Here is a 22,102-nt window from a genome sequence, read left to right as displayed (position 1 = left end):
ACCCCTTCTCTTCTCCTCACCTGCCTGTCATCTCCTTCTTCCCCTTCTTCCATGGTCCGCTCTCCTCTCCTATCGGATTCCTTTGTCAGCCTCCTACCTCTTCCACACATCACCTGCCAGCCTGGGCTCCTCCCCCCTCCCCTCACTTCCTTATTCAGTCTTCTGCCCCCTTCATTTCCAGTCCTGATGAAGGGTCTCGGCCTGAAACATCGACTCCTCTATAGATGCTGCCTGACCTGCTGAGTTCCTCCAGTATTTTGTGCGTGCTTTGGATTTCCAGCATCTGCAGAATCTCTTGTGTTTATTCTCTGCTAATTGGTTACCTTGCTGTAATTGCAGGTTAGTTCTGCTGGGATACAGCAAGGCAAAAAATAATCAAAGAATCATCTGCACAAGCAGATTGATAGATAGCAGGATTTTCTGCTGGTTGTGAGATAGATTCTGCTGTGCCCGTCCTTGCCAGGGAAAATCACTTGCACGTGTTTCCAACATAAGCAGCAGAATGTTGTTGAACATTCCCAGCAACCATCGGAATTGTAAGAGCCCCAGCACCAGATCTATCATGCACACAGCACTCCTCACCATCGAGCACACCTTCAAAAGGCAATGCCACAAGAAGGCAGCCTCCAACATCGAGGACCCCTCCACTTAGGACAGGCCCTCTCCATCAGGGAGGCAGTACAGGAGCCTAAACACAAAATACTCTGCAGATGCTGGGGTCAAAGCAACACTCACAACACGCTGGAGGGTCTCAGCAGGTCGGGCAGCATCCGTGGAAACGATGAGTCGATGTTTCGGGTCAGAATCCTTCGTCAGGACTGTAGGGGGAAGGGGCAGGGGCCCTATACAGAAGGTGGGGGGAGGGTGGGAAGGAGAAGGCTGGTAGGTTCCAGGTGAAAAACCAGTAAGGGGAAAGATAAAGGGGTGGGGGAGGGGAAGCAGGGAGGGGATAGGCAGGAAAGGTGAAGAAGGAATAGGGGAAAGCACAATGGGTAGTAGAAGGAGGCGGAACCATGAGGGAGGTGGTAGGCAGCTGGAGGAGGGGGCAGAGTGACATAGGGATAGAGGAAGGGAGGGGGAGGGAATTACCGGAAGTTGGAGAATTCTATGTTCATACCAAGGGGCTGGAGACTACCTAGACGGTATATGAGGTGTTGCTCCTCCAACCTGAGTTTAGCCTCATCATGGCAGTAGAGGAGGCCATGTATGGATATATCTGAATGGGAGTGGGAAGCAGAGTTGAAGTGGGTGGCTACTGGGAGTTCCTGTCTGTTGTGGTGGACGGAGCGGAGGTGCTCGATGAAGTGGTCCCCCAATCAGCGTCGGGTTTCACCGATGTAGAGGAGGCCGCACCGGGAGCACCGGATGCAATAGATGACCCCAACAGACTCACAAGTGAAGTGTTGCCTCACCTGGAAGGACTGTTTTGGGCCCTGAATGGTGGCAAGAGAGGAGGTGTAGGGACAGGTGTAGCACTTAAGCTTACAGGGATAAGTGCCAGGTGGATCAGGGAGTCGCGGAGGGACTGATCCCTACGGAAAGCGGAGAGGGGTGGAGAGGGAAAGATGTGCTTAGTGTGGGGTCCTGTTGAAGTACACACACTGAATGCTTTCAGAACAGCTTCTTTCCTTCCCTCATCAGATTTCTGAATGGACACTGAACACATGAACACTACTTCACTATTAATACAAGATTTTCTGCAGATGCTGGAAATCTCTAATACATCTAATTCAGAGATTAAGGGAGCTAGGGCTTTACTCTTTGGAGAGAAGGAGGATGAGAGGAGACATGATAGAGGTATACGAGATATTAAGAGGAATAGATAGAGTGGATAGCCAGCGCCTCTTCCCCAGGGCACCACTGCTCAATACAAGAGGACATGGCTTTAAGGTAAGGAGTGGGAAGTTCAAGGGGGATATTAGGGGAAGGTTTTTTACTCAGAGAGTGGTTGGTGCGTGGAATGCACTGCCTGAGTCAGTGGTGGAGGCAGATACACTAGTGAAGTTTAAGAGACTACTAGACAGGTATATGGAGGAATCTAAGGTGGGGGCTTATATGGGAGGCAGGGTTTGAGGGTCAGTACAACATTGTAGGCTGAAGGGCCTGTACTGTGCTGTACTATTCTATGTTCTATGTTCTATGACCAGAACAATTGCAAGATTTTCAGTACTGAGGATCCTCTGCAACTCTGCAAGTGTTGATATACGCAGTCTTACCTGAAGACTCACGAGGTGTTACCAGGGTCTTGAATTACAGGGAGAGACGGTATAGACTGAAACTGTTTTCCTGGAGTGAGGGAGGCTGAGGGAGGGATTTGTAGAGTCTATATCGGTTTAAAAAATCATGAGGGACAAAGATAAAGTGGGTGGTCACTGTCTTTTTACCAGGTAGGTGAGGCTGAAGGGTTCAAGATGAGAAAGGGGAGACTTAAAGAGGAATTAAGGCGTAACATTTTCACCCAGAGGGTGGGTGAGTATATGGAACAAGCTGCCAGAGGAAGTGGCAGATTTGGAAACTTACATTTAGTCAGGTAAATGGTTAGGTCTCCTCAGGTCACTTGTAAGTCTTTTCACTCTCACTATAAACATAAACCCTTTAGCTTTTAGTTCCTTTCCCCAAGCAAAAGATTAAAGATTTAGAAATTAGCTTTATTTGTCACATGTACATCAGAACATCTAGTGAATGAGTTGTTTGTGTCAATAACCAGTACAGTCCGAGCACGTGCCAGGGGCAGCCTGCAGATGTAGCCATGTTTCTGGGACCAACGTAACATGTCCATACTCACTAACCCTAATCCGTACGTCATTTGAATGTGGGAGGAAACAGCAGCACGTGGAGGAAACTCACGCAGTCAGAAGGAAAATACACAAACTCCTTGCAGATTGCGGTGGGAATCGAACGTGTTTGCTGGAGCCGTAAAGTGTTACGTTAATTACTATGGTACTGTGTCAACCTGTGCATTTTTATTTTAAAGTTGAAATTTAAATTTAAAAAATTCTTTACCGTCAAAACTCCAGATAATTCAGAAATCCAGTGAAAAATGAGAAGTTGCAATGAGGGCAGACGGAAAGAATGGGATGGTTCGGAGTCAGGGACACTGACTGGGATCCAGAGACAGGCGGCAGCATGCATGAATGAAAACCAGGAACAAAATCTGAAACAGAATGGCACCTTTACAGACTCCAGCAGAGCTTAGAACTTGGTCAGATCCATTCAACTTTCCCGTGACCCTGCGACTGCCCGAGTTTCCTCCAGATGCTTTGGTTTCCTCCCACATTCAAAGGCATATGGGTTAGGGTTAGTAAGTTCAGGCACGGTACTGACAATTGCAGACTATCCGCAGCACATCCTCAGACTGTGTTGGATGCTGACACAAATGATGCATTTCTCTGTATGTTTCAATGCTTCCATGTACACATCACAAATAAAGCTAACCTTTCCTTATCTTCCTTTTCCCTTGAAACATACAGTATATGTAACGTTTGCGTATGAAAATGACAGTGTTCACTAGGTAGTGTCAAGTCCCTGAGACTCATTTTTTTGCAGGCATTTACAGGAAAACAAAGAATCTATGAAAATAAAAGTCAATAAATAATACTGAGAAGATGAATTGTAGATTCCTTGAAAGTGATGAAGTTATCTATGTTTCAAGATTGTTTAATGTCATTTCCAGTACACAAGTGTAAAGGAGAACAAAGTAATTGTTACTCCGTATTCAATGCAGCACGATAAAAACACAATAAGATAAAGAACACAATAATAATAAAAAGCACAATAAATGTTGTATACATACTGCACATAAGATAGATTATATCGATAGATTGATATTATGCCTATAAAGTGACTTTAGGCACAGGAGTGTCTGTACATAAGGTGACTGACAGGAATTGATAAAGTAGTGGTGGTTGGGGGTGTGGAGGGGTGAGTTAGTGGGTGGAGGTGTTGATCACCCTCACTGCTTGGGGAAAGTCACTGTTTTTGAGTCTGGTGGTCCTGGCATGGAAGCTATGTAGCCTCTTCCCAGATGGGAGTGGGACAAACAGTCCACGAGCTGGGTGGGTGGAATCCTTCATGATGTTACTGGCCCCTTTCCAGCACCCTTCTGTAGATATGGCTTTGCTGGTGGATAGGCTGGTGCTGGTGATGCATTGGGCAGTTTTGACTACCCATTGTAGAGTCTTCCTGTCTGTCGCAGAGCAGTTTCCATACCATGCAGTGATGCAGCTTGTTAGGGTGCTTTCTACTGCATGTCTGTAGAATGATGTGAGTATAGATGTGCAAAGTCCAGCGCTCTTAGGCCTCCTCAGAAAGTAGGGGTGTACAAATAATAAATAAGACTGAGAACAGGAGTTGCAGAGTCCTTGAAAATGAATCTCTGGATTGTGCAAGCAGTTCAGTCTTGAGGTGAGTGAAGTTATCCATGCTGGTTCAAGAATCTGATCATCGAACTGTTCCCAAACACTAAGATAAAAGATTGGAAAATGCTCTCTGTAATGACACTTCTGAAGTTATCACTGGGACAGAAGAACTGGTTAGTTTCCTCTCCTCGGATACCAGAGTCTGAGAGAGGAGACTGGACTGTGTCAATCCCGCAGTATCACAGCAAGAGTGTTAGCCTGAATTATCTGCTCAGGTCTGCGGCCTGTGACTCTGAATGTTCTGACTCACAGGTGAGAGAGCTTCCAGTGAGGCAAGACGAACAGCTTTGTTCAGCTGTCAGTGCGATAACTGGGGAACACATCAAGCAGCGGCCAGGTTTCCGAGGCAATTGGAGAATGAATGAACCACAATACCCCATGGAGGCATTTGGAATGCTATCACCGAGGATAATCATGCTGTGAATTTGTACTTTACAGCACATTGAAGTACATTTCAATTCTCACCTGAGCAGAAAAGGTGTAGAGTGCCAACCCCAGGGAAAGAATTTTCCGCAACACACACAAAATGCTAGAGAAACTCTAGCAGCACCTATGAAAATGAATAAACAGTCTACATTTCAGTCTGAGACCCTTCGTCTGGACTGGAAAGGAAGGCAGATACCAGTATAAGGAGATGGGGAAGAGGACAAGCTGGAAGATGATAGGTGAGACCATGTGGATGGAGGATGCGGGGGGGGGGGTGAAGCTGGGATGTGATTGATGGAAATGGCAAAGGCTGAAGAAGAAATAATCTGATAGGAGAAGAGAAGGAACATGGGAGAAAGGGAAGCAGGCCGAGGCAGTGCACCAGCGGGAAATGACAGGCAAATGAGGGGAAGAGCTAAGAAGCCAGAGAGGGGAAACGAAGAAAAAAACCCCAGAAGTTGGAGAAATTGAAGTTCATGCTGTCAGGTTGAAGGCTATCTAGACAGAATATGAGATGTTGCTCCTCCACCTAGAGAGAGGCTTTACTGTGGCAAAAGAGACCATAAGACCATAAGGCATAACAACAAAATTAGGCTATTTGGCCCATCAAGTCTGCTCTGCTATTTCATCATGGCTGATCCATTTCCCTTCAGAATCTCCTGCCTTCTCCCCATATTCCTTCATGCCCTGACTAATCAAGAATCTATGAATCTCTGCCTTAAATACACCCAATGATTTGGCCTCCAAAGCCATTTGTAGCAACAAATTCCACAGATTCCCCACTTTCTGGCTGAAGAAGTTCCTCCTCATCTCCATTCTGAATGGACGTTCCTCTATTCTGTGTCCTCTGGTCTTAGACTCCCCCACATCAACTCTGTCAAGGACTTTCACCGTTCGATTGGTTTCAATGAGATTACTTCTCATTTTTCTGCATTCCAGTGAGTATAGGCCCACAACCATCAAACGCTCTTCGTATGACAAGACTTTCAATCCTGGAATCATTTTCGTGAACCTCCCTTGAGCCCTCTGCAATGTCAGCACATCCTTTCTAAGATAAAGGGCCCAAAACTGATCACAATACTCCAAGTGAGACCTCGCCAGTGCTTTATAAAGATTCAACATTACATCCTTGCTTTTATATTCTATTTCTCTCAAACTGAATGCTAACATTGCGTTTGCCTTCCTCACTGACTCCACCTGCAAACTCACCTTCAAGGAATCCTGCATGAAGACTCCCAATACCTTTGCAAGCCAGATTTTTGAATTTTCTCTGCATTTAGAAAATAGTCTCTGCTTCTATTTTTTCTACCAAAGTGCAAGACTATTGTTACGTACCCCGTAACTGGGTTGCCAAACCAGCAGAAATGGATCACTCAGTTGGAGTCTGGATTACTAGAACTAAGAAAGTTTTATTAAAGAAACAAGCAACACAGTACTCTAATCAAAAGGATAATAAATGCAACAGTTCAGCAATGATAAACACACATGTACACAGAATTAAGATAACAGGATCAATCAAGCTCTATCGTTGTCTAGGGGTAAATGACCAGTTTCAAAGTGACGCAAAGTTCAGTTCAATTTAGTTCAGTTCAGTTCGCAGTAATTGCTGCCGTGGCGATGGACAGTGGGGGGGGGGAAGGAGAGAGAGAGTAAAACGAATGAATATTCAAAACGGCTTCCACACACAGACCTTCGCAGTCAGCTTTCGGGCGAGTCCTTTGTGATGTCATCTGAGGTCACCGACCGTGACCCCTCCGTTTCCCGATACGATCGTTTCTCTGCGGGGAACCCGGCACTCAGGCAAGGGTGGACACACACCAGGTTCCCGCTGATCGTGCCTTTCCACCCTGTGCGTCTATGGCCTGGTCCCGCAACCGGCCTTCCAAAACTTCCCACCGACTTGTGAGAGACGCACCGCTTCCAGGGTCTTGTTACCTCGGGTGTCGTGTGTGAGCTGCCTTAGCGAACCTGTCCCTTTTTATCCCCCTGCTGGGGTATCGCCTGTCCATCACTTCAAACAGTTCAGGGTTCAAAGGGGAAGCCGATCTTGACAGCTCTCCTTCCGTTACTCTCTCCCGTCCCTTCATTAACATCTCCAAATGCTGCTCCATTGTTTTCCTTATCTCTCTCTCTCCTGAAGACAGGTGGCAGACCAACTGCTGATCCCACTGGTGCCAGCACAGGACAGCTAACATCTTAATCTATGTGTATTCTTGTCACACTATACACTTCTTGACACTGTACTCTATCTGCCATTCTTCCCTCATTCTCCTAATCTGTCTAAGTCCTTCTGTAGCCCCTCTGCTTCCTCAATGCCACCTGCCCCTCCACCAGTCTTCATATTGTCTGCAAGCCTGGCCCAAAGGCATCTATTCCATCATCCGATTCATTGACATAAAGTAAAAACACAGCTCCCTGTGGAACACCACTAGTCACCGGCAGCTAACCGGAAAGGATCCTTTTATTCCTACACTTTTCTTCCTGCCAGTCCTCCATCCTTGCTCATGTCTTTCCTGTCATACCATGGGCTCTTATCTTGTTAAGCAGACTCATGTATAGTATCTTGTCAAAGGCCTTCTGAAAATCCAAGCGCACAACATCCACCAATTCTTCTTTGTCTATCCTGTTCGTTATTTCTTCAGGCAAGATTTTCCTGAGGAGGCCATGAATTTACATGTCGAACCGCGAATGGAGAATGGTTGGCCACTGGGACATTCCGATTTGCAGATGGAGCGGCGGTGCTCAACAAAGCAAAAAGAATTCTCCGGGTATCTGTTGTGAAATGAGTGAATCAGAGCCTTTCTGAAAAAGTCCTGAGGGAATTGAAGGAGTCGGTCAAAAGTGGCAGTGATCAGCACGGTGAGTGGATGAGGTTGGTAACTTTCTGGTCTCCTTCTTCAGAGGAATTCCAGTTATGGAGTCATGGAGTCAGAGATCACTGTGGCACAGAGACAGGCCCCTTGACCCAACTAGTCCATGCTGAACTTATTCTGCCTTTCCCATCAACCTGCACTGGGACCATCGCCCTCCGTACCCCTCCCATCCATGTACATGCAAACGTCTCTTAAATGTTGCAATCAAACTCACGTCCATCACTCCTGCTGGCCACTCATTCCTCATTCTCACCACCCTCTGAGTGAAGAAGTTCCCCCTCATGTTCCCCTTAAATAGTTCTCCTTTCACCCTTAACCCATAACCTCTAGTTGTAGTCTTATCCAACTTGCTTGCATTGACCCTATCTATACCCCTCGTACTTTTGTATATCTGTATCAAATCTCCCCTCACTCTCCTACACTCTAGTAAATAAAGTCCTAACCTATTCAACCTTTCCCTATAACTCAGATCCTCAAGTTCTGGCAATCTCCCTGCAAATGTGCTCTGCGCTCTTTCAATATCATTGATGCCTTTCCTGTAAGGTAGGTGACCAGAAACGCACACAATACTGCATTAACACAAGGTAGAGGCAGCGATGAAATCAGGAAGAGCGTACAACTTCCACATGTGGTCGTGTATAAGATGGGCTGCAGGCCTACAGGATGGGAAAGTCTTCAGTGCATCAGTCCCACTGGGCGGCAGGTTGTCCGGGAATGGCAGTGATCTGTCTGTGTTATTGAGGGGAAGCGATGGTTGCCACCAGTATATCGAGAGACTGTTCCTACATGTACTGTGATCAGCAGCACTGCAGTAATTCCCTGTGCAGCAAGCCAAAGATTGTACATAGGGCTCTGACGGATTCAAATGCAAATTGCCCGTCATTCCTCTGACACATCTCACCTCACTGCTGTCGCGCCTACACTGAGGCCGTGATGGAAGTGTGCTCTAACCAGGGTTTCAAAGAGATACAACATTACCACGAAGCTCTTGAAGTCAATCCCCCGACATACCATATGCCTTCGTAACCACCTTAACAACTTTGAGGAATCTATGGACATAGGCCCCAAGATCACACAAGAATCTTGCCATTAACCCTGTACCACACATCAAAGTTGCTGGTGAACGCAGCAGGCCAGGCAGCATCTCTAGGAAGCGGTACAGTCAACATTTCCAGCATCTGCAGAACTCCTCGTGTTTGCGTTTTTAAATTAACCCTGTACTCTACCTTCAAGTTTGACCTTGTAAAGTGAATCACTTCATACTTTTCTAAGTTGAACTCCATGTGCCACCTCTTAGCCCAGCTCTGCATCCATTCAGTGTCATGATGAAGGATCTCGACCCAAAACACCAATTGTTTATTCCTCATCACAATTGCTGCCTAACCTGCTGAGTTCCTGCAGCATTCCTTGTGTGTGTGTGTGTGTGTGTGTGTGTTACTCAGTGATGGGCAAAAGCTGAACCAAACACAGATACAACATCTTTACTCCTCTGTAAGTGCTTACCACTGCTTTTAATTCCAACGCAACATGTGTGAAAATTACACAGTCTTCTCAATTACCATCTGCCTCGGCCTTGTGTCACAACCCACATCTGTGTTAATGCAATATAGGGTGCAGTTCACCACGGTTCTTGTCTGTCATGTAATTCTCATTCTAAAGACTGGAGAGCGGGCGGAAGCTGGAAAGACCCTTTGTTGCAGTTTGAGAGAGTGCACCACCGTCAGGCACACAGCCATCTGCTAAGTAACGGGACATCGATAGTCACACGAGATTCTGCAGATGCTGGAAATCTCGAGCCACAGACACCAAGTGCTGGTTGAACAACAAACTTCCACTCTTCATCAGTAAGACCAAGGAATTGATTGTGGAGTGAGTATTTCATGTTCCTGTCAACATCTCTGAAGATCAAACTGGGCCCCACATATTGACGTCACTGTGAAAAGGCACAACAGCAGCTATATTCCATTAGGAGTTTGAGGAGATTTGGTCTCCAAAGACTCTCACAAATTTCTACAGATGTAACGCGGAGAGCAATCTAACTGGTTGCATCACCGTCTGGTACGGTGGGCCACCGCATAGGATCGGAAAAACCTTCTGAAGGTTATAAGCTCAGCCACTTCCATCACGGGCACTAGCCCCCCAGCACTGAGGATGTCTTCGAGAGGTGATACCTCAAAAAGGCAGCATCTGTCATTAAGGATCCATCATCCCAGACTGTAAGGACAATGCTCCCATGAGCATTATCTCTCTATTTCTTAGCATTACTTATTTATAGTTTTATATATACTCATTGTAATTTATATTTTTATTATGAATTGCAATGTACTGTCACTACAAACAACAAATTTCACTACAAGTGCCAACGATATTAAATCTGATTCTGATCCTGAACTCAGCAAGTCAGGCAGCATCTATGGAGGGGAATAAAGATTCAATTTTTCAAGCCGAGACCTTCATCAGGACATTGATAGGATGCAGGGTTGAGCTGAGAATTGGCAGACGGAGTTCAGTTCATAAAAATGTGAAGTTATAAACTTTGGAAGGTTTAATTTAAAGGCAGAATACGGAATTAATAGCAAGATTCTTAGCATTATGAAGGAATAGAGGGTCCAATACCATAGGCCTCTCTAAATTGCTGGGGTGATTAAGAAGTCGTATGGTGTGTTGGGCTTGAGTTCAAGAGCCATGAGGTTATGTTGCAGCTCTATAAAACTCTGCTTAGACTTACCTGGAAGATTGCACTCAGTTCTGGTCACCTCATTACAGGAAGGATGTGGGAGCTTTAGAGAGAGTGCAGAGGAGATTTACCAGGATGTTGCCTGGACCGAGAGTATGTCTCAGGAGGAATGGTTGACCGAGCTAGGGCTTTAGGGCTTTTCTCTTTGGAGTGAAGGAGGATGAGAGGTAACATGACAGCAGTGTACAAGAAGATAAGAGGCATAGATTGAGTGGATAGCCAGAGATTATTTTGACTAATATAAGAGAATATAATTTTAAGGTGATTGATGGAAAGTATAGCACGTGGGCATTTTATAGAGCATGATGGTTGGATGTGGCACTCCACCGGGGTGGTGGTACAGGCACATTTAACAGACTCTAAGGTAGGCACATGGATGACAGAAAAATGGAAGCACTCTCACCAGTTTTTATCCATGGTCTACAGAAAGTATTCTGTCTGGATGTATCATGGCTTGGTATGGTAACTACAAGAAACTGCAGCGAGCTCAGCACATCACAGGAACCAGCCTCCTCTCCATGGACTCTGTCTACACTTCTCACTGCCTCAGTAAAGCAGTGAGAATAATCAAAGACCCCTCCCACCCCAGACATTCTCTCTTCTTCCTTCGCCCATCAGGCAGAAGATACAAAAACCTGATAACACACACCACTCTTATCAGACTCCTGAATGGACTTCTTATACAATATGATGGTCTCTTGGCCTCAAATTCCACCTTGATGTGACCTTGCATTTTATTGTTTACCTGCACTGCACTTTCTCGGTAGGTTTTACACTTTATTTTACGTTGTTATTGTTCTCCCTTGTTCTACCTCAATGCACTCTGCAATGATCTGATCTGTAAGAACAGTATACAAGACAAGCTGTTCACCGGATCTCGGTGCATGTGACAACAATAAACCAATACCAAGACCAGCTGGCAAGGGAAGTAGGCAGTTTTGCAACCATCACACAAAATGTTGGAGGAACTCAACAACGGCAAGTTCTGCTTTTTGTGGATAGGGCAGCAACGTTTGATTATGTTCTGGAAACATAATGCTGAGAAGTAGATGATTTCTGGCTACTATATCAAGGTCTCGCCTGGACACAGGAGTTATCTGCATTTAATGGAATAATGGGTATTAAAATGTTAGGGCTGATTGAATGGTGCTGCAGCTGGGAAAGTCAGTGGAACAATAGTCCAGGAGATGGTTTCATTAATTTTAGAGATTAGCTCACATCGCACGTGTTGCTCTGGGATTCCCTAGTTTCTGTGTTTGCTCTCTGCACAGAACGTGGACTGTTTCCAGCAGGGAGCCAGTGCCAGGTCTCTGCTGCCCTGAGATAAGCCTCTTGGCAGGTGTACGCGTACCAGAGCCCGTCATTGCATGCCAGATTCGGGGGCTGCTGTGGCAAGATGCCTCCAGAGAACAAGCACAGCATGGTTACAGAGAGATCACTCCATTATGGGAAGAAGGCTGGCGAGTGGGGCTGAGGAGGGAAAGAGATCAGCCATGATTGAATGGCAGAGCAGACGATGGGTCAAATGGCCTAATTCTATTCCTATGCCTTATGGTCCTAAACACGTTTCCATCATTCCCATCCGCCCCGACACTTTCCACTTTCTGCAGGGATCGGTCTCTACGTGATGCCCTTGTGCACTTGCACCTCCTTACTAATCTCCCTACACCGCCTCCCTCACCTCCATTCAATACCCCAAAAACTCCTTCCAGGTGAGGTAACGCTTCACTTGTGAGTCTGTCATGGGCACCTACTGTATCCGCTGCTCCTGGTGTGGCCTCCTCTACACTAATGAAACCTGATGTAGGTTGGAGAGCTGCTTCATTAAGCATCTTCGCTCTGTCTGCTGGAAAAGGAAGGATTTCCCAGTTGCTACCCATTTCAATTTGACTTCTCATTCTCAGTCCAGTATGTCAATCCACAGCCTCCTCTACTTCCATGATGAGGCCACTCTTAGGCTGGAGGAGCAACACCTCATATTCCGTCTGGGTAGCCTCCAACCTGACAGCATGAACATCAAATTCTCTAACTCCTGGTAATTTCTCCCCCTCCCTGTCTTGCTTTTTCCATTCCGCAATCTGGTTCTCTTTTGACCCCTTCTCTTCTTACCTGCCGTTAACTCCCGCTGGTTCTCTTCCTCCTTCCCTTTCTCCCATGGTCCACTCTCCTCTCCCAACAGATTCTCTTCTCTTCAGCCCTTTACCTCTTAACATCTCTCAGCTTCGTAATACACCCTCCTCCCCCACCCACCCACCGTCCCCCTCACCTGGTCTCACCTGTCACCTTGTCCTCCTTCCCCTCCTCCCACCTTCTTATTCTGGCTCCTTCCCCCTTCCTTTCCAGTCCTGATGCAAGGTCTCGGTCCAAAACATCAACTGTCTGTTCCTCTCCGTAAGTGCTGCCTGCCCTGCGGAGTTTGCCCAGTATTTTGTGTGGGTTGCTCAAGGCTCCCAGCATCTGCAGAAACTCTTGCGTTTGGCTCCGCTTCTGTATCCAGAAAAACATGTGAGAGAATGGGAAGGGCTAAAATAGAAGTTGCTGTTTACGGCCGAGCAAGTGGGAGAAGCAGCAGAAATCAAATACTCTGCCATTTACTCAGTGTGCAGGCAGTTCAAGGTGCTCAAAGTAAAGATGGCAGATTAATTGTTGCCTCTGAGTCTGGATCAGAAAAACATAAATAAGTAAACAAGGCTTTGTGGTTTAAACTTTTAACGAAACAAATCAAACTGGAGAAGTAAGTTGGTGTATCTCATAGTGCTTCAGTACTGAAGTGGCAATGTTAATGACAAGGTTGGCAAGATTGTCTAATTAACAATAGATGTGCCTCAATCGACAGTACGCAAGTTTGCCGTCTGTACAATCCACTCTCTTCCATCCTTCTTACCAAGAATTTGGAAAAATGTTAGACAGTGGGGATTTAATTGGAAATATCTGCAGAGCTTTTAATGTCCTGTAATGTTACACAGACACAATAGTAAAGGCTGTGTCTTCCCCCTCGGCACAGCGCCACACCAGAGCTGGCGCGGCCTGTCGAAGGTTCTGAGCTGGCACCTGAAGATATGCACACCTCAATGCCTGACCAGATTTGTTCTCTGTAGATGTCTTTATTTACTTCACTTTTATTTAGAGAATCTCAACATTAAAATAAAGTAGTGTTGCAGCTTGGACCATTTTGCTTGTGATATAAACTCAGTTAATAATAAAGTGGCTACTGAGTGTATATTCATGGTCTTCTGCTGCTGTAGCCCATCCACCTCAAGGTTCAACGTGTTGTGCATTCAGAGATGCTCTTCTGCACACCACTGTTGTAATGACTGGTTACTTGAGTTACTGTCACCTTCCCGTCGGCTTGAAACAGTCTGGTCATTCTCCTCTGACCTTCTCTCATTAACAAGGTGTTTTTGCCCACGGAGCTATCACTCACTGGATGTTTCTTGATTCTCGCACCATTCTTTGTAAACTGTAGAGACTGTTGTGTGTGAAAATCCCAGGAGGTCAGCAGTTTCTGAGATTCTCAAGTCACCCCATCTGGCACCAACAATCATTGCATGGGTCAAAGTCACTTCAATCACATTTCTTCCACATTCTGATGTTTGGTCTGAACAACAACTGAACCTTTTGACTATGTCTGCCACGTGATTGGCTGATTCAATATTTGCATTAATGAGCAGGTGCACAGATGTGCCTGATAGAGTTGCCACTGAATAGTGCAGGAGAGTGAGGGGAGAGATGATAGAGGTGTGCATAATTATGAGGGGTATAGACAGGGTAAATGCATGCAGGCTTTTTCTACTGAGGTTGGGTGAGACTAGGATTAGAGGTCATGGGTTAAGGGTGAAAGGTGAAATATTCAAAGGGAATCTGAGGGGGATCTTCTACACTCAGAGGGTTGTGCAAATGTGGAAGCTGCCTGCAAAAGTGCTGGATGCAGGTTCATTCTTAACATTGAAGAGAAGTTTAGATAGTACATGGATGGGAGGGATATGGAGGACTATGTTCCAGGTGCAAATTGATGGAATTAGGCAGAAGATCAGGTCAGCGTTCAATGATTGGGCCGAAGGGCCAGTATCTGCTCATAATGTAGTGCTCTATGACTCGGGGGCAGTAAATCGGATATTGATTCAGATTCATCCAATTAAACGAACTGGACAAAGTCTCAGTTACAGCAACATATAGGCCACAATTGGAGTACTGTGTCCAGTTCTGGTTGCCTCACTATAGGAAGGATGTGGAAGCATTGGAAAGGGTACAGAGGAGATTTACCAGGATGCTGCCTGGTTTAGAGAGTATGCATTATGATCAGAGATTAAGGGAGCTAGGGCTTTACTCTTTGGAGAGAAGGAGGATGAGAGGAGACATGATAGAGGTGTACAAGATAATAAGAGGAATAGATAGAGTGGACAGCCAGCACCTCTTCCCCAGGGCATCACTGCTCAATACAAGAGGACACGGTTTTAAGGTAAGGGGTGGGAAGTTCAAGGGGGATATTAGAGGAAGGTTTTTTACTCAGAGAGTGATTGGTGTGTGGAATGCACTGCCTGAGTCAGTGGTGGAGGCAGATACACTAGTGAAGTTTAAGAGACTACTAGACAGGTATATGGAGGAACTTAAGGTGGGGGAGTTATATGGGAGACAGGGTTTGAGGGTCGGCACAACATTGTGGGCCGAAGGGCCTGTAATGTGCCGTACTATTCTATGTTCTATGTTCTATTACCCGCTGTACGGGTTCACCACTGACCCTGCCACACTCTCCTAGTCAGAACTGTGTACAATTCTAGTCCACAATGTACAGCCAACTGGGGATGGGCAGTAAATGCAGACATTGTCAGCAGGGTTTCTCCCTGTGAGCCAATAGATCAATCTCTCCATGAGCGGAAAGTTTGAGATTTTCAACATTGCTTAATGTCATTTCCAGTACACAAATGTAAAGGAGAACCCATTAACTGTTTTGCCACCCACAACTCTAATCTGCTAATTAAATTTACCAATGACACTACATTGATTGGCCTTATCTCAAACAATAGCAAGGTGGCCTACAGGGAAGGTGTCATCTCTCTGACACAGTGGTGTTAAGAAAACAACCTCTCCCTCAATGTCGCAAAAACAAAGGAGCTGGTTGTGGATTACACGAGGAATGGAGACTGGCTAACCCCTATTGACATCAATGGATCTGGGGTTGAGAGGGTAAACAGCTTTAAGTTCCTCGGCATCCATGTCACCGAGGATTACACGTGGTCTGTACACACCAGCTGTGTGGTGAAAAAGGCACATAAGCGCCTCTTTCATCTCAGACAGTTGAGGAAGTTTGGTATGGGTCCCCAAATCCTAAGAACTTTCTACAGGGGCACAATTGAGAGCATCCTGACTGGCTGCATCACTGCCTGGTATGGGAACTGTACCTCCCTTAATCGCAGCACTCTGCAGAGAGTGGTGCAGACAGCCCAGCGCATCTGCTATTGTAAACTTCCCATGATTCAGGACATTCACAAAGACAGGTGTGAGAAACGGGCCTGTAGGATCAACGGGGACCCGAGTCACCCCAACCACAAACTGTTCCAGCTGCTACCATCTGGGAAACGGTACCGCAGCATAAAAGCCAGGACCAACAGGCTCCGGGACAGCTTCTTCCACCAGGCCATCAGACTGATTAATTCATACTGATTTGAGTGTATTTCTATATAACCATATAACAATTACAGCATGGAAACAAGCCATCTGGGCCCTTCTAGTCCATGCCAAACTCTTACTCTCACCTAGTCCCACCGACCTGCACTCAGCCCATAACCCTCCATTCCTTTCCTGTCCATATAGCTATCCAATTTAACTTTAAATGACAACATCGAACCTGCCTCTGTTACATTTGTGTTACATTGACTGTTCTATTTATTATAAATTAGTATAAATTACTATGATCGTACATTGCACGTTTAGATGGAGACGTAATGTAAAGAGTTTTACTCCTCATGTATGTGAAGGATGTAAGAAATAAAGTCAATGCAATTCAATATAAATATATAAGATAGCTTATAGACACAAATTAATTGTATGTCCATGAAGTGACACAAGGTACATAAGGTGACTGACAGGAACTGATAAAGTAGTGGTGGTTGGGGGTGTGGGAGGTGGGTTAGTGGGTGGAGGTGTTGATCAGCCTCACTGGTTGGAGGAAGTCTCTGTTTTTGAGTCTGGTGGTCCTGGTGTGGATGCTGTATAGCCTCCTCCCTGATGGGAGTGGGACAAGCAGTCTATTAGTAGGGTGGGTGGAATCCTTCAAGATATTACTGACTCTTTTTCTGCCACCTTTGTCATATTTTTCCTTGTGGGCTGGTGTTGGTGATGCATTGGGCAGTTTTGACCCCCCATTGTAGAGTCTCCCTGTTTGCCACAGTGCAGTTTCTGCACCGCACCCAGATGCGGCTAAGGGTCCGGAACAATACCAGCCATCCACATTGCTATGGCCTCTGCAGACCTGACAGAGTCATTGAGAAAGGCCCAAAAGGTGATTATATTCCATTAAACGAGGAAATAGGCAGAGATGTGATTATTGAAATTCCTTGTGACTGAGCTCCAGGTTCAGGCTGACCTTTACTGCCTTGTCTTTGCAGCATTTGAACCCTATGTCTCACAGAAAATGTCATCCTGCTGTCTTCATTCCACTCTGTACTTGGGGTTCCTTTCAGGAGCAGGATGCCTGGAAATTGAAGCTGTCTTATAGCAGTCTTATTATCAGTGCAGTCAGACAATTCAAATGTTGTGCGTTTGTCAGAGTTTATTACAGACAATTCTCAGTCTTCCAGAATCTTTCAAAATGGACAGACCAGCATGAAACAGACAAACCTGTCTGCTATTGAAATCCTGTGTCGCTGTGAATCAGCTCAAAGCACAGTCCACTTAGTGGCCACTCTAGCAGGTGCCTCCTGTACCTAATAAAGTGGCCACTGAGTGTACGCTTGTGGTCTTCTGCTGCTGTCGCCCATCCACTTCAATCTTTGTCATATTGTACTGTTCGTTCAGAGATGTTCTTCTGCACACCAATGTTGTAACAGAAACATAGAAACACAGAAAACCTACAGCACAATACAGGCCCTTCGGCCCACAAAGCTGTGCCAAACAGGTCCTATCATGAGAAGGTATAACTTTACAGTGATTGGAGGAAAGTATTGGGGGAGATTTCAGAGGTGAGTGTTTTACATAGAGAGCGTGGGTGTGTGGAATGTGCTGTCAGGGGTGGTGGTAGAGGTAGGTACATCAGGGACATTTAAGTGACTCTTAGAATGGCACATGAAAGATAGAAAAATGGAGGGTCATATGGGGGAAGGGGTTAGATTGAGCTAGAGTACAAGAACAGTTATTATCCTTTAATCATTAGGCTCCTGAACCGGTGTGGATAACTTCAATCACCACAATTCTGAGCTGATTATTGAAGATACCATTTGGACTCACTTTCAAGGAGTCTAGCTCATGTTTTCAGTTTTATTTATTTATTATTATTACTTGTTTCTTTTTGTATTTTCATTATTGTCAGTCTGTTTGTGTATAATTTTTCAATGATTGTATTGTACTTCTTTCTTCTACTGTGAAAGCCTGCAAGAAATGAATGTCAGGGTTGTATATGGTGACATATAGGTACTTTGATAATAAATTGACTCTGAACTTTGAAAAAGAGGGTTAAACGGTTGGCAAAATATCGTGGGCAAAGGGCCTGTATTGTTCTATGTTCTAAAACATGTGCAGAGCTTTATCCGAGCTGAGATGGGCACTTTACTTGTGCATAGTCTTTTATATTTATTTTTATAGATTTTTATAGAGTTTGTGAAGATTTGGCATGACATCTAAAACTTTGACAAACTTCTATAGATGTGTGGTTGAGAGTATAATGGCTGGTTCATCCACAGCCTGGTATGGAAACACCAATGCCCTTGAATGAATAAAATATAAAAGTCTTTGAAGTGAATTTATATACTAATGACAGACAGAGGTGAGTACATACAATTTAAGTATCACAGTCACACTGCACAGAAACAGACCCTCCATCACCATGGCTGTGAGGATACGTTATAGAGATTTGTAAAATCATTATGTGGATGGTCACAGTCATATTTGAGTTTGCTGACAACACCACTATTGTTGACCAAATGAAAGGCAGTAATGAATCGGAATATATGAGGGAGATTGAAAATCTGGGTGAGTGGTGTCACAACAACCTCTTACTCAACGTCAGCAAGGCCAAGGAGCTGATTACTGACTTCAGGAGGAAACCAGAGGTCCATGAGCCAGTAATCATCAGGGGATCAGAGGTCAGAGAGTCAGCAACTTTAAATTCCTCAATGCCATCATTTCAGAGAACCTGTCCGAGGCCCAACATGTCAGTACATTTACAAAGAAAACATTGCAAAAAATTCTACTTCCTTAGGAGTTTGTGAAGATTTGGCATGACATCTAAAACTTTGACAAACTTCTATAGATATGTGGTGGAGAGTATAATGGCCGGTTCATCCACAGCCTGGTATGGAAACACCAATGCCCTTGAATGGAAAATCCTACAAATCCTACAGCCCAGTCCATCACGGGTAAAGCCCTCCCCAGCAATGAGCTCAGGGAAGCAGCATCCATCATCAGGGACCCCCACCACCCAGGTCATGCTCTCTTCTCGCTGCTGCCATCAGGAAGAAGGTACAGGAGCCTTAGGACTCATACCACTAGGTTCAGAACAGTTATTACCCCTCAGCCATCAGGCTCTTGAACCAGAGGGGATAACTTCACTCAACTTCACACACCCAAACACTGAACTGTTCCCGCAACCTATGGATTAACTTTCAAGGACTCGTGTCTTTTAATCTCATGTTCTCAATATTTATTGCTTATTTATTTTTTTTGTTTCTTTGTATTTACAGTGAATGTCTTCAAGAAAATGAATCTCAGGGTTGTGTATGGTGATATTGATGTACCTTCATAATAAATTTACTTTGAAATTTGATAAAGTGTTGGGGAGCCTGTTGAGATAACAGATTCAAAGAGAAGAGGGTAAGACTTAAAGTCGTTTTGAATAACCTTTTCAAGCAGAAGATAGTGGGCTGCCAGAGGAAATGGTTGAGGCAGGGACAATTACAATATTTAAAAGGCATTTAGGCATAGATAGGAAAGGTTTCAAGGGATATGGGCCAAGTGCAGGCAATGGGTCTGGCAACTTGGTGGACGTGGATGAGTTGGTTCGAAGGGCTTGTTTCAATGCTGTATGACTATGAATCCATTACTCTGTTCCCATGCCAACCACTGCACTTATCAATACTAATCCCATCTGCTTGCTCCGTAGCACTGAGTGTCAATATTGTACAGTGACTGAGAAAACAAACTCAGGAGAGTGTCAATCATAAACATAAGAGATTCTGCAGCATGAAATATCGACTGCTTATTCCCCTCCATAGCTGCTGTCGGACTTGCTGAGTTCCTTCAGCGCTCTGCCTGTGTTGCTCTGGAGAGGGCAAACGTGTGCTAGACAAGTTTTCTACTTGGGAATGACACCCTGTGAGTGTGGGGCAAGTTACAGAGCGACCGTAATTACACTCTGAATGAACAGTGGCTCAGAACTACGGGACCTGGGAGCAATGTGTCATGGGGCATTATCAACTGTACTACAAACTGACAGGGTAGACAGAATATAGAACATAGAACATTGCAGCACAGTACAGGCCCTTCAGCTCACAATGTTGTGCTGATCTTTTAAACTATTCTAAGGTCAATCTAACCCCTCCTTCCCACATAATCCTCCATTTTCTTTCATCCATGTGCCTATCTAAGAGTCTCTTACATGTCCCTAATATATCTGCCTCTACCACCACCCCTGTAGGGTGCACCACACACCCACCACTCTCTGTGTAAAAAACCCACCTGCAGCCTCCTGTACATCAGTGAGACCCGTCATAAATTGGGGGACCTCTTCATTGAGCACCTCCGCTCTAGCTGCCAAAAGCGGAACTTCCCAAAGGCCAAACATTTTAATTCCAATTCCCATTCCCATCCGGTGTGTCAGTTCATGGCCTCCTCTTGTGCCATGATGAGGTCACCCTCATGGTGGAGAAGCAACACCTTATATTCCAGCTGGGTAGCCTCCAACCTGATGGCATGAATATAGATTTCTCCTTCCGAGATAAACATTTTCTTCTTCTCCATCCCCTATTCTTCTATTCTCCACTCTGGCCTATCACCTCCCCCGGACCCCTCCTATTTCCCTTTCTCCTACGGTCCACTCTCCTCTCCTGTCAAATTCCTTCCTCTCCAGCCCTTTACCTTCTCCATCCACTTGGCTTCACCTATCATCTTCCAGCTATCCCTCTTTCCCCTCTCCCCACCTTTTTATTCTGGTGATTTTCCCCTTCCTTTCCAGTCCTGATAAAGGGTCTCGGCCTGAAACGTTGACTGTTTATTCACTTCCATAGAAACTATCTGACCTGCTGTGTTTCTCAAGCATTTTGTGTGTGTTACCTGTAACATCTCCCCGATATTTTCCTCCAATCTCCTTAAAAATATTTATTTTTTTAAACTTAGAGATATGGCATGGTAATAGGGCCCATTTAGCTCAACATGTCCACACTGCCCAATTACACTCATGTGACCAATTAACCCACGAACAAGTATGTCTTTGGAATGTAGAAGGAAACCGGGGTGCCCAGAGGAAACCGGCACAGTCACGGGGAGATCACGCAACCTCCTTACCGATGGTGCCAGGATAGTTGCTGGCGCTGTAACAGTGTTACGCCAACTGCTATGCTGCCATGCCTTTCCAATTTATGCCTTCTTGTGTTCGCCTTTTATGTGCTGGGAAAAGGTCTCTGACTGGAAGCAGTGCTAATGAAACTCCTGGACTTAGTCACTACACAGAGAGGATGAGAAGTTCTTCAGTGCTGTGGAGATGGGTTGGAATACAGGCACGGTGACCATCAATTATTTACGAAACAGCCAGCAGTGTGCTTGAGCCTGAGGGATTGGCCAGAACGCGGGTGGAGTCGATGGCAAGGGGGCATTGCAATGGGAATTGGTTTATTATTGTCAGATGTACTGAGATACAGTGAACGTGGAACCAAACAGAACACAGAACATAGAGCACAGTTCAGCACAGGGCCCACAATGTTGTGCTGAACCAATTAAATTAATAATCAAATGTTCATCTCTTCTGCCTACACAACGTCCACATCCTTCCATTTTCCTCACATTCATGTGCCTATCTCGATGTCTCTTAACAGTCCCTAATCTATCTGCCTCTACCACCACCCCAGGGAGCACATTCCGGGCACCCACAACTCTGTGTAAAAAATTTGCTCCTCACATCTCCCTTAATCCCTCTCACCTTAAATGCATATCATCTGGTATTAGACATTTCAACCCTGGGAATAGATACTGTCTGTCTACTCTATCTATGCCTATCTAAGTGAAAAAGCTTGTCTTACATATCAAAACACTACACAGTGTATTGAGGTAGAACAAGGTAAAACAATATCAGAATGCAGAGCAAAATGGAGTGAGAACTCGTAAAATGCACCATACGAGGGGGAATAGTTTCCGGGTGATTGAAGGCACGCATAGGAGTGATGTCAGAGGTAGCTTTGTTTTACACAGAGAGTGGTGGGTGTGTGGAACACCCTGCCAGGCGT

This window comes from Mobula hypostoma, chromosome 6, assembly GCF_963921235.1.
Source record: "Mobula hypostoma chromosome 6, sMobHyp1.1, whole genome shotgun sequence".
In the NCBI taxonomy this organism is placed as follows: domain Eukaryota; kingdom Metazoa; phylum Chordata; class Chondrichthyes; order Myliobatiformes; family Myliobatidae; genus Mobula; species Mobula hypostoma.
The sequence above is the reverse complement of the archived record's forward strand: the minus strand, read 5'-3'. Positions refer to the sequence as shown.